Source organism: Dermacentor variabilis, chromosome 10 (assembly GCF_050947875.1).
Source record: "Dermacentor variabilis isolate Ectoservices chromosome 10, ASM5094787v1, whole genome shotgun sequence".
NCBI classification, from domain to species: domain Eukaryota; kingdom Metazoa; phylum Arthropoda; class Arachnida; order Ixodida; family Ixodidae; genus Dermacentor; species Dermacentor variabilis.
The window spans coordinates 26,784,181-26,796,933 of NC_134577.1; the positions used below are offsets into that span (position 1 = coordinate 26,784,181).

A 12,753-nucleotide genomic window follows, 5' to 3' on the forward strand; every position below is an offset into this window, starting at 1 on the left:
GCCAAATCAAGAAAGCGCAAAAAAAGAAAAAGCCAGAGGTAGTGCAAGGCTATCCAAAGTTTGAAGTGAAACGGCGAGTAGGTACGATGTACACGTGGTATTCTCTGCGCGTCATTAGTTGTCACGCTGTGCGCTCGTATTTCTGATCAAAAGAAGCGGCGGTGCGAGAAACAGCACGCCAGGGCCTTTGTAACCCCCACTGTTGGTGTAATACAAGTATGTCAGCTGCGCATGTGCACCATGGTTTGTGGACACCACATTACTTGGAAAAAGCCGCGGCCATGTTGCCCGAGAATATACAGACGAGTTTCATATCAAGAACTGCGCGCCGTACGTTAAAGTTCCTTCGATATCACTCGTTCGCAATGAGCAGCAGTCTTTAGATGCGGCAACGTAAATGATATTCGTCATTCGTGGTGGCCGTATGTGTTGAATTCTGTCTGTATACGCAAGCGCCTGCCGTTTACTTTGGCGTAAGCTTTCCCGAATAAATCAGTTGGAGGTTGGCACTCGCCCCGTCCTTCATGTCCGTGTATCTTGATTCGTGCAGTTCTTAAGCCTGATCTTCCTTTATTCTGTTCCGTGGTTTTACTTCGTGCCTCGAGAGGCAGTGTTAAAGTTCGAAACTTTATTGCAAAGTTTAGTCAACATAAATAAGGTATGCAATTACAAAGTGCACATTTTTTAGGACCCAACAAATTTCTTAAAGGGTTCTTACCGATTGTCATTATGGAAAAACACTTCTGTGGGAGCTGCTATTTTATGCTGCCAAACCACATAAAAGAAATACAGCTGGATTAAGTAAAACAAGAAAATGCAGTAATAGAGAATCTTTTACATGAAACATTGCATCATCGAAGTGATTCAATCTTTTTGTTCCTTTTAAGCTCAGTCCACATTTCTTATCTTTCTCCTTTACTTTGTTTTCCAGAAACCGTGTTTCTACAGGTCCTAGCAACTATGACACCAATAGGACACGTGTTAAATCTGTTTGCCAACGGACCTGCGCGCAGATGTCCGATTGTAACAATCGCACATATCTTTGGTTGGAAGAGAAAAACATATTTTTAGCCTCTAGTCTTTAGGCCCGAAACATTTTCTTCGTGCTCGCAAGCGAATTTGTTTCTGCGGCCCACTGAATCTGCTATGGCATGTTGCTATTGTGCAATGACAATATTTGACAAGAAATACCTGTTGCACTGCATTGTATATAAGAAAACCACGATTGCACACTTCTGACAAATATTTTCGTGGCGGCGTAGTAGTTGTGTGCATAAAGCCGCGAAGAAATGTTTTCGGGCAGGAATACTTCAGCAGATATTTCTCACTCTAATCTAACTAGCCTTGACGTTTTGAGACAAGCAGAGATTACAGAGAAAGTGCGTGACACCGTATAATAATGCATAGAAAAGTAGTAATACTAATTAATAATTATAATAATATTAGTATTACGTGATACGTATCCTGTAGACACACTGCACGTGACCTGGCTTTTAATATCGAGACAGTTTTATTGGTATGAACGTAATGGAGATAATTAGATCAATGACCTTGCTGTCTAGTTTCTGTTACAATACAGAATACACGTTAACAGGACATGCGCCTCAGATATCTACTTTCGTCAATAATAAACCTTTCTCAACTATATTTATGCAGAATATAGAGTGGAATCTCCTATTTATAAATATTTTCTTCATTTTTAAATAATCTGATGTTTCTTTGACTCCACAAACATGGTTTCTTGCGCAAAGTTTCGATTTCACACCCGGCATAGCGGAATTATAAAAAGGTATATATATTGCTGCTTGTGTACCACTTATTACAATTAAGCTAAAAATAATTTCCTTCAGTTGGTTTGTTATAAACTTAATCCCCGTCTGTTATTAACATTGAGAACATCAATGAGTGCTATTCTAAGCATAAAGGAGATACTACAATTTCTGATAATTACTGTAAGGCCCGAACACACGTATTTTACAAGTCCTTCTCCACATGCATACAAAATTTGGCTGAGATTACGTAATTTATTTATTACATACCTGCATCGCCCATGCGGGCATTACAGCAGGGATGATTACATTTTAAAAGAAGAAACAAGTGATCACATGCATAAAGAACGATAAAACGCATCACTGTTTTCAATATTAACAATGTCAGGCGAAAGAGCATTAGGTACGAGTCATATTAAGTATGAGGATTTTGCTGCAGAAGCAGCGAGAGCAGCCCAAGACGGAAAAACTGGAAACAGAAGTTGAAGGTTGGAACCACGCTTTTCTCTGTTCTAGATGGTGAATTTGCATGAAGTCTGTTGAGCATGCATACCGATTTCTGCAGTAGTGCCAATTTTCAGAATTATGCTACCACGCAGGCGGTAATCTGATAACCTTTGCGAGCTTTTTTCCCCGAGGAAGGTTTCTTTTGCTGCACTGTGACGATGAAGTTTAGTACCCGCCGTGGTTGCTCAGTGGCTATGGTGTTGGGCTGCTGAGCACGAGGTCGCGGGATCGAATCCTGGCCGCGGGGGCTGCATGTCGATGGGGGCGAAATGCGAAAACACCCGTGTACTTAGATTTAGGTGCACGTTAAAGGACCCCAGGTGGTCGAAATTTCCGGAGTCCTCCACTACGGCGTGCCTCACAATCAAAAAGTGGCTTTGGCACGTTAAACTCAAAATATATTTATTATATATTTATGAAGTTCAGTTTCAGCTGTCTGTTCCAGACATTCTTCTTGTTTTTCTCTGGTCTGTCAGGTTGCTCAGAGTGAATCATCCCCTGGTGCAGTCGGAGTGCTCCGTTATCGTTGGTAATGCGTTTGATTTAAGCCTCGGTTACGCTTCTTAGTTAAGCGAGATATGCACATTGCGCATGCGTAGATGTCGTTGTGAAGCGAAAGCTTGATATCGACGCAGTTTTTCTCTTATCTAGTTTAAGTTCCAGTGTTTTTTAACCTTGATGCTAGAAGGTCTTATTCCAAGATTAATTATGCTTTATTCGAAAAAATATGCGTCCTTAGTTTATTGTTCATTGTATAGAATGTTTTCACTGCGTTGTTGGCACGAAGCGAGTTACGTTTCTTGGACTTGCGAGAAACGTTTATAACATACGCCTTTCAAACAAAAAAATCTCGTTGGGGAAGCAAGGTGCTCCGATATAGACAAAGGCTGAAATCTCCTGGTGTGAGATTTCTTTGAAAATATATTGTTCGAATTATTGTGCTGCGCTTCTACATTTACATTGTGGGGTTCACGCAGCATACTTTTAAATCCCCTTCGTGGATCTTAGCCTCCTTTCTCGCTTTGCTTTTTACCTGCAACTGAAGAGAAACTTCAGTTTTAAAATCATGCGTTTGCAGTGCATCATCACATTATTCATTTTGAAGGCACAGTTTCCTTTGTTATTGCACTACCGAAACAATTGCAAGAAACTGCAAAACTCAAATACCTTCGCACAAGCAGAACATCTCAGAAAACGGCTGTCGACAATCTGTTATAGAGTGCAGGATTTTTCGAATGGATGCCTTGAGGCATCATCGCTGCTAAGCTGTTTACTTGCACAGGATTTGGCAGAGACACTGGCAAGAAGGCGCGCGGCGAAACTGTTGAAATCTCGTTACTGGCCAGACTTGCTACAAAAATAACGGTATCGGTAAGGCAGAGAAACGCTCAATTGCGGCAACTTTTGTTTTCTTTTGTTCTGGTGCTTTCTTTTGTTCTTTTGAACTTTTGTTCTCACGCACTGCTTGCTGTTGCTTTCCCGCGGACAACAAACCGGAAGGAATAGGTGCATTTTTTTAAGTACTGAAAACCACGAGGATTGGCAAACCAATGAGCGCGTACCAAGATAGTCTGGTATACATATTGAAATAAGCGGAACAACTCCGCTGAACTGGAGGAGCGAATAAATCACGCGGCAGATTCCGCATGTCAAAACTGACCGTAACGGTGCACTCTGGAACTAGAGAGAGAGAGAGAGAGAGAGAGAGAGAGAGAGAGAGAGAGAGAGAGAGAGAGAGAGAGAGAGAGAAGAAACTTTAATAATGAATGGTCCGGTAGTTTCGCTGTGGTGGCCTCAGGTGGCGGCTCGAAGTCCTTCGACTCGGGCGGCATCTTTGGGTAACCGGACGGCCCAGAGCTGGTCTGTCAACTCTGATCTTCTGAGAGCCGCCTCCCAGCGACGGCGATGCCGATGGAGGAGGTCCCCGGCGGCCCCCGCAGCCGGGGCGGCGTCGGGAAGAAGCGAGCTCGAGGCTTCCCGTACTGTGGTAACGGCCGCGATTACGGACGCGTCGCGAACGAATGTGATCCCATTACCGTGGTTGCCGGCACATTCCCAGAGCATGTGTCGCAGCGTTGCTCGCTGTCCGCAAGCTTTGCAGGCATCTGTTGGATATAAACCCGGGTAGCAGTGATGTAGAACCGTGGGGCTAGGGTAGGTGTGTGTCTGGAGCAAGCGTAAAGTTACGGCCTCATTCCTGTTTAACTCTGGAACTAAAGAGGAAAAGAAAAAAGCTGGCGCTTGAATGCGGAGAATAAAGAAAGGATAGTTGGCAAAATTGTGTACGCGAGCTAGAAAGCCACCATCCAAAAAATCTACTGATAGTTTGTACGGGTGGCTACACTTGCAGTAAATGAAGGTTCAACGACTGTCACAGTAGGTTAGGGATGCAAGAATAATCTGACTACCGATAATTTTAATATACAGAGGGTTTTCCTTCCAGAAAATGTAACTCTGCCAAATTTTTGGGTCGGCCATGAAGTTGGCAGCAGTTTCGCCCAAAGAACGAGGCACTGACTGCGGTAGCAAGGTTTTGCATTGCGCTTAGACTTCCCAGACGATGTTATATATACACACGGGTGCGCAAAAAAATTTGTGGCACCCTTAAAACCTTTACCACGCCGTGTAATTCCTGCAGTGAGATCACACAAGTGCTAATACGCTGCCTGTTAAAAGCCGTGCCACTAAAGCTACATCACCTTCAGGTTCCAGCATTGATATTGTTCTGAAGGTTATTCAATACAATGAGACTACTTCGGATAAAAGGAGTGTGCTGTGTGTGTTATGTTTCATGACAATTGTTTGTGGGCTGCTGTTTCAAAATTCTGAGGAAGAAATTAGTGAAAGACGTAGTACCTTTTGTTAGCAACTTTAGTGATAGAATAGTGTAGCAATATAACCCGCAAATACAGCGTGGCATAGTGCATGACATGGCATATAGCGTACATATACCTAAATATATTCGGAACCTCACACCTAAGCCAACGGGGAAATTTCGGTTGGTATGTCCATATAATTGATATCGCAAGAAAATACTTGCAAAGGAAATACTTAGGAAAACCACGTGAATATGAATCAATTAGCATTACCTTTTTACATAACAAAATGATTGTTCGTACATGACTAACAAACGAGTGTTCCAAGTACTGAAAACGACAATGAAGCACCGAAAAGAAAAAAAAAAGAAAAAAAAAGAAGAGAAGCTACTTGGTGTGTTGCAATGAACCTATCCGCTTTTCAGCACTAAAGAAGTGTGTGATGCACTAGTATTACACGTTTAGTAAGAATGTCCACTTCGTTACGACAGAGCCTGCGTAATAATCATGACTTGTTATTCATGATGTATATTTTAATATCCTCTGGATAATTTCACCGCATCTTTTTTTACTCGTATATCATTCTGTGTCTCTAATAATCATATACTGTGAGTTATCGTGTATTAACTCTAGGATGGGAAGGAAGGAAGATTGTTTGGACGTACAGCGCCAAAAGATATTTAGTGTGACGTAAGCACCATAATTCGTAGCAGATAATTGATGCTACGACTGTTAGGGTTAGTCACCTTTGTTCTGGTTTCAAAAGCGCAGTGCTACGTCGGCTTTACGATGCTTTATTACGCACATGATTATAGAGATTACAGGAATGCATTAAATAAATGCGGAAAAACAGTGCTAGAGAAGTGGTTCTTGTGGGAAAGGAGAAAAGGCTGGCGCTATTTTCTGCAACCCATGCGGGAGCACGGCTCAGCGCCCATATAACCAAATTATTACGTAAGCTTAACGCCTATTCAAGGCAGTAATTTGCTACACTAGATGATTGGCTTCTCGAAGGATTTACGACTTGCCATTGTAAATCCAGAGCAGCTACTACTAGTCTAGTATGAGTAGAGCACGTCTATACGTCTTTTTGCAACTACTGTGGGAGCATTTCTGTTAGCGTACACGTAGTTATACCGTAACGTACATTAAAAACTTGTATCGTTATCCCAATTTATTCAATCATCTTTATTCATTGCGATGGTCTCATATGTAAGGTTCGTGATATCTTTCCCATCAGTTCGCCATTCCTTCCAACGTATGCAAATGTTAGCTGAACTGGAGCCTAATTATAAGTGGTCGTGCTCTGTGCACACTGCTCCGTACAGACCTTCAGGGTAATGCCGACAACCCTGGGCGCACATTGGGTTTCCGCCATCATCGTGACGGCTGCACATGAGGGCAAGAGCGGATGACGCGACTACAGAACATGTCGACCACGGAGGCTCTGCTGCCAGGCCGTGCCGACCGTTCTTTCGTATTTCACATCATTTGTCGCAGGTAAATGCAGCTAAATGGAATGCGTACAGCTCACGCTTGGATAACTGTCCGTTTCTTTCCCGCTCCTGAGCCGCAGCGCCTTGACGAATTGCGCGCCACTCAACTCCAACAGTGAAAGGCACATCAGTCGCGTTTCGTTAACTAAGGATGATATGACCGGCAGGGCTGGCTGCGGCAAGCTGACGCGGTAGTGTGACAGAATACACCAGTGCTAGCGAGGCCTCTTCGGCAGTGCTAGATGATTGCGGTGGATTTTTACATGAGTACATGATATTGTAGCGTGCCGCGTTTCTTTTTCTATTCAGGTAATTATAACAATCCAATTCTGGGGTTTTACGTGCTACAACCACGATCTGATTATAAGACACGCCGTAGTGGGGAACTTTTGACAACCTGGGGAACTTTACCGTGCAGTAAATGCACGGCACAAGGGCGTTTTTGCATTTCGGCACCGTCGAAATGAGGCCGTCGTATCGGAGATGTTGTCGCGCGACCTCGTGCTTCGCCAGAAAACACCATAGCCGCAAGCGGTGATGCGGTGATTTGCGGTGATGGCGTCAGGAACGACGTAGGATTGGACAGACAGCGTAGCTACTGCAGTGGAGGCCTCTTCCCATCGTCAGTTTTGTATTGTAGCACTCAATAACACTTTCGTTGCGGAAGCACAGGAACATGTCAAAATATACAAGCTCTTTCTTTTTCTGCCCCAAATTTTCAAAAAATTACGCGTTGCAGATGGTACGATTCTAACCCTTGACCTAAATCACTCGGCGAGACGGCAATTACCTCTAGTAGAAATCAAAGCGCTTCATTGAATAAGTTACATATCGCGCTAATTAACTTTCTAATGAACTATTTCTGGCACATGTTTCGATCTACGAACTGTAGCTGGTGAGTATACAAGTCATAGCGGCTTAGAACGAATTCTGAGGATGGCGCCGGTTTCGAGATAGGCGCTGCCAAATTTGCGGGAGAAAATGCACTGTTGTTCAACTTACCCCAAAAAAAGAAAAAAAATCAAAAAAGCATTGAAGCACTAAAGTAACTGAAACGCCAATGCACTTCGTTGGACAATTTGAAAATGAATATATCCAAACTGGCGTAGCCCTCGAAATTCGTTTCAAGTCGATATAACTTGCATACTCACTAGATACAATTCGAATATTGAAATATGCGCCGGAAATAATTTAAAAGTTATTTAGCATAAGCATGTTATTAATCAATTAAGCGTTCTAATTTCTTGTAAAATTAGTGACCGCGTCATCGAGAAATTTACATCATGGGTAGCATACCTAGCTTCTAAATGGCTTATCGGAGCTCCCAAACGTTCGCATGAATAATTATAAAATATTAAAGCTTATTCCTAGAACACTTTGCTACTCGACATGCGAAAATGCTGTGTTGTCACTGAATGTTTCACTTAAGTCTTATAAAACAGCTCCTATTTGCTCCCCGCCGAACTTCGCTTAATGAGCCTAAACTTTTAGATTATTATTATCATTCTTTTTTCAGATCCCCATTGCCGGACTTCACACTGCCTTTTACCATGCTGGCCAATGGAGCACTCGTAATTTATCTTTTGTGCCTTTCACTCACTGAAGCCATGCTGTTCTTTAATAACGTCAAATTTATTCCAATTCAATGCACCGTAACTTCCGGAGGTGAGTGCATGCTGCTTTAGAAGACAGGATTCGAATTCGCGAAGCCTTTTCTTTGACAAAGATATGTCTCATTGGCATCGCTCGAGCGCCTTCGGTAATAATAGTGACGGTTGTGACCACAGCTCCGAAGACGATGAACAGTGAGTCAGGATGGCTCGATCTCATCTTGGCCATCGCTGTATCTACGTAACAATATCATCGACTTGGGTACCCGCTGGCGTCGTGCTATGGATGGTGATTGTTAGGGCACACTCACGAAGGCGTACCCCAAAGAGAGCATGCTAACTCTCGTTAGCCCTCAACCTCGCGGAAACAGGAGAGGATGAGTTGAGGATTGACCTCGGAAAGTCTGTGAGGGCGAACCTAAGAGAGAGGGAATGTCGGGAGGTGAGTGCGAGAGAAAGAAACTCGGATGTGAAGGTATGTGAGGAAGTCGGCATGTGACCTGCTATTGTTATCTGCATAACAGGTATTCATCTGCGTGTGCTTTGCATTGATCCTACGACACCATCACATTATGAAGGCAACCCGCCCTTCTGGCGACGTTTAGCCACATAGTTGTGCGTTGTGCCGGTTAGCGTATGACCCATACGTGTAATTGTAGTTACTAAATTATGCATCTGACTGTCATTTATTTGCCAAGTACATCTGTATTGAAAAATAAAGTTCCAGTTGTGGCGATCTACGATGATTGCTTAAGTTAGGTTAAAGTTATAAACAGGGATAAGGTGCCTAAGAAAGGCTGGCCAATGTTTTGATAGGAGGACCTATCATCGTATAAGGCCGTTGACGAAGACCGAAACGTTGGCCAGTTGCATAAGGAAAGTTGGCATAACAAAAGTGATAGCAAGGTTCAGCGAGGCGCTTAGAGTCCTCGGTTGGTGTTACAACTACGCACGGGTGCGTCATGTTGGCGCGGCGCAGCACGTAAGGCCGCTCTTGGGCAGGAGGAAGAGCACAATCACAAAGCTAGTGTGACGGGGAGCGTCGTCAGTGGTGTTGGAGGCGTCGCACCTCGGTGGCGTACGAGATGGGACCGGCGGGAAACTGTCGGTGTTAGCCAGTGTTCGCAGTGAAATGTTAGGTAACGTTAGCTTGACGTTTACTGTCCGTTCAACTCTGAACAGTGGATATGTACTGCACTTTAGGAACACTGGTGTGCTCATAGCGTGCGTTCGCACAATACTCTTACTTGCATTGGAAGTAAGAATGATATCTTGGCTACCAAGATATCACTACCAAGCAGAACGAGTGGCGCAATGACAGGGCATCCATTTTGCTTCCTTGTTTTTGCAGCCAAACATAACGACATAGAGAAAACGAAACATGTAATACCACTTGTAGGCAGTCCATAGGATTAGTGTCTACAAAAAAATCGCGAATGGCACTCACTGCACACGCTTGCTCATCAATGCATGGTGACCACTGTCTAAACATGCACTGACTGTGAGAGCAGGACCGCCATGGATGTTCAAAGGATCCCACAGACGAACCAGCATCTTGGTCACGTTGATGACACTATAATAGTATGCTCCACAGATGTGTGATGGCTATACCAAAATTAAAATTAACAATCCGGTAGCATTTCTCTTTTGATGCGACACAAGAAACAAGGTGTGTAGGCTGCCTCTAAGTGTAGCTAGACGATGGAGGAACACGTCGAACGTGTGGTCAAACTTTTGATTCGGTGAACACAGCAAGAGTGGGTCTGCTCTACTAGCAGTGAGGACTTTGTCTTTTTGTAATACCGCTGTCAATGTTTATTCGGACGCGCATCAGAGTAAAGCTTCATTTATTAGTTGAGTGCCGTGGCGTGTCGCCTCATTCTCATGTCCCCTTCCCTAGGAGTGGTTCACATAATGGAAAAGAAAGCGTCATCTTGAATTTGCTGGAGCAGAGTAAGACGGGTATGCAAGTTCCAAAGAAAAATATGCAAAAGTTTCATTATAGATGAAGGTGTAGTACACAGTGATTAAGGCATATCGTCTAAATAATGTCGTGCTTTTTCAAAGAATACCGACTACATACAATATAGCTTATTCGACAAGAGCATGATGCGCAATATAGGTTTTAAGAACTCGTCAAGCTCATCAAATCACAGGGGGTGGGGGGCGGAGAAGAAGTGCCAGCGCTGCGGAAGCACTTCGCGACGGCTCTGCCTTTATGAATGTGTTCTGCAGAATTATTGAGTCAAATACCTGAAAACCAACCACCATCGGATAGAGCAAATCGACCCGAACCCAGGGACACCGGTTGAGCGACCTTTTTCGAAGATTTTTCGAAGTGAGAAGCACAGCTAAGCTTAATGCCGACTAGGCCTATAGCGGACCCCTACCGGCCCCCGGCAGGGCGGAAAACAGTGTCACAGTGTAAACCAGAGGATCGGAACCACTTCCGAAATGCAAGTAGATGAGACAGAAGTGAGGGAAACCCTGAATACCAAGTCCAGAGAAGGAGGAAATGATTCCGCGAGCCGATAACGGCGACGCGGATGGATGGGCGGTTACGCACAAAAGAAAGGGCCGCGCGAACGTTACCCAAGAAGCACTCATGCAGGGCACCCGCTGGAGAAGCCCGATGCGCAAAGGCGGTAGGAGCATAGTGAACAAGATTTTACGAGCAAGCAAGATGCCCAGACTACCTAGAGACGACATCAAGATAATCGTCAGACCGAGAGACGGGCTCAACATCAGAAACACTTGTAGCACCAACCTAGACGAGGCGATATGCAGTGAAGCAGGAGTGAGGAGCGACGAAATCATCGCGATCTACGCCAACCACACGCATAATATCCTGGTGATAGGCACACCGGCGAGACGATGGCGACAGAAGTCGCCAAAATCAAGGAATTAGCAATTAACGGGAGGAAGGACGCGTACGTCTCGGCACCAGAAGAGATGGCCAAGGAGATAATCCGCAGCATTCCCCTGAATTACAAACAAGACCAGCTCGTGCACGCACTGGTGAACATGAGGAACCCTTCGCTGGCGTACGCCAAGAGACTGGGCAGCACGACCACCGTGATACTACTGTACGAGGGCAACAGGGTCCCCGCGTGGGCGCACTTCAACAGCATCATGATGAGAGTATCCCTCTATCGGAAACAAATATACTTTTGCAAAGAGTGTAGACGACTCGGGCATAGACCCGATGTGTGCCCCAGACCGGACGACAAGCTGTGCCCGCCGTGCGATGGCAAAAATCCGGCCAAAGACCCCGAATGGACACCTAAATGCAACCTCTGCGGAGAAGCTCACCCCACAGTGGACGGGACTCGCAGGGCTAAATACAAGATGCCGTACATGGTCAAACTAAGAAGGTGCGCAGCGAGCAGAAACGAGGAAGAACTCTTGTGGGTAGCTGGCTCACAAGACTCCGACGGCGGGCAAAGCAGCCACACACAACCATCTCCCGCTCCCAGATCCAAGTCCAGCTCCAGGTCTAGATCTATGTCCAGGCCGGGAGCGCGGGGACGACCGATCTCGAGGGCCAGGTCCAGGAACAGGGACAAGATTGGGAGTGGGTTCATAACCGCCTCGAGGGGGAGTAAGCCCGAAACGAAGGGGAAGAAGCAAGAACAGACGACAGCAGCAAAGGTGAGCTGGTCAGACGTAATGGCCAATCGCGAATCGAGAAGGCCCGGCATTACCAGTAACGATAGAGGCAAGTACGAACACATAAAGGAGCGCGTGAAGGAATATCGAACGGAATACCAGCTACTCAGACAGGAGCTAGAAAAGGCAAAAATAAACAAAGTAGCGAAACAGCCGGAAGAATTGAACTACAGAAAACACTTAACGAAATACTCACCAAAATGCAGACAAAATCGTCGCCCCTGTCAGCCGCCTTCGCCGCCGTCTCCATCCCATCCCCCGAAGACATGGAGGAGGAAGTGGATATGCTAGCAGATGTAGCCCACCCACTGGGTGCCAAGCGTAAAACCGCGGAGACCAAGAACAACGAACAGGTCGTTCCGGTACTAGAGGTCAAGAGACCCCGACCTAGCACAAAAAAAAACTGACGGCCTTAAAAACAGGCTCAACAAGCTCTAGGACAAAATGGAGAAAATGTTCGAGATGCTGGCGGCGCGCATTAGTGACAGCGTGGCAGAGAGGAAGGCGCAGGGCCTAAAGCACGACATGCGGCTCGCAGAGCTGGAGAAGAAGATCTCGTAAAGATGGCGGGCCCCAAAAAGGTAAGACTCGTCATCTTGCAGTGGACCTGCCGCAGCTTCTCAAACAAAAAAGCAACGATGACACTACACATTAAAACGACCGCAAAAGGAAAAAAAAGCCTGACGTAATCATTCTCCAGGAAACATTTGACCCCGCCGAAATTGCCGCGTGCGCCACCCACGAACAACGCACAAAAAGGACGGGGAGGGACATAGTCGGGACCACATTAGTCAAAAAAGGACTGGTCGCGATCCCGCGAATTATGAGGAAAACTACGGACATTAGCCACATCCTCATAGAAGTCGTGCCATGCCGCAAGGACAGC

General features: G+C 45.3%; 1 protein-coding gene across 1 annotated transcript in view; it reads left to right on the forward strand.

Moving 5' to 3' along the window:
- The first annotated feature begins 3,447 nt into the window (after nt 1-3,447).
- LOC142560209 (uncharacterized) overlaps nt 3,448-12,753 on the forward strand; it is a 45,223-nt gene continuing 35,917 nt past the window's right edge. The window contains exon 1 of the mRNA XM_075672141.1: nt 3,448-3,647. The gene's annotated coding sequence lies outside the window, so the exon portion shown is untranslated. The remainder of the gene's footprint in view (nt 3,648-12,753) is intronic.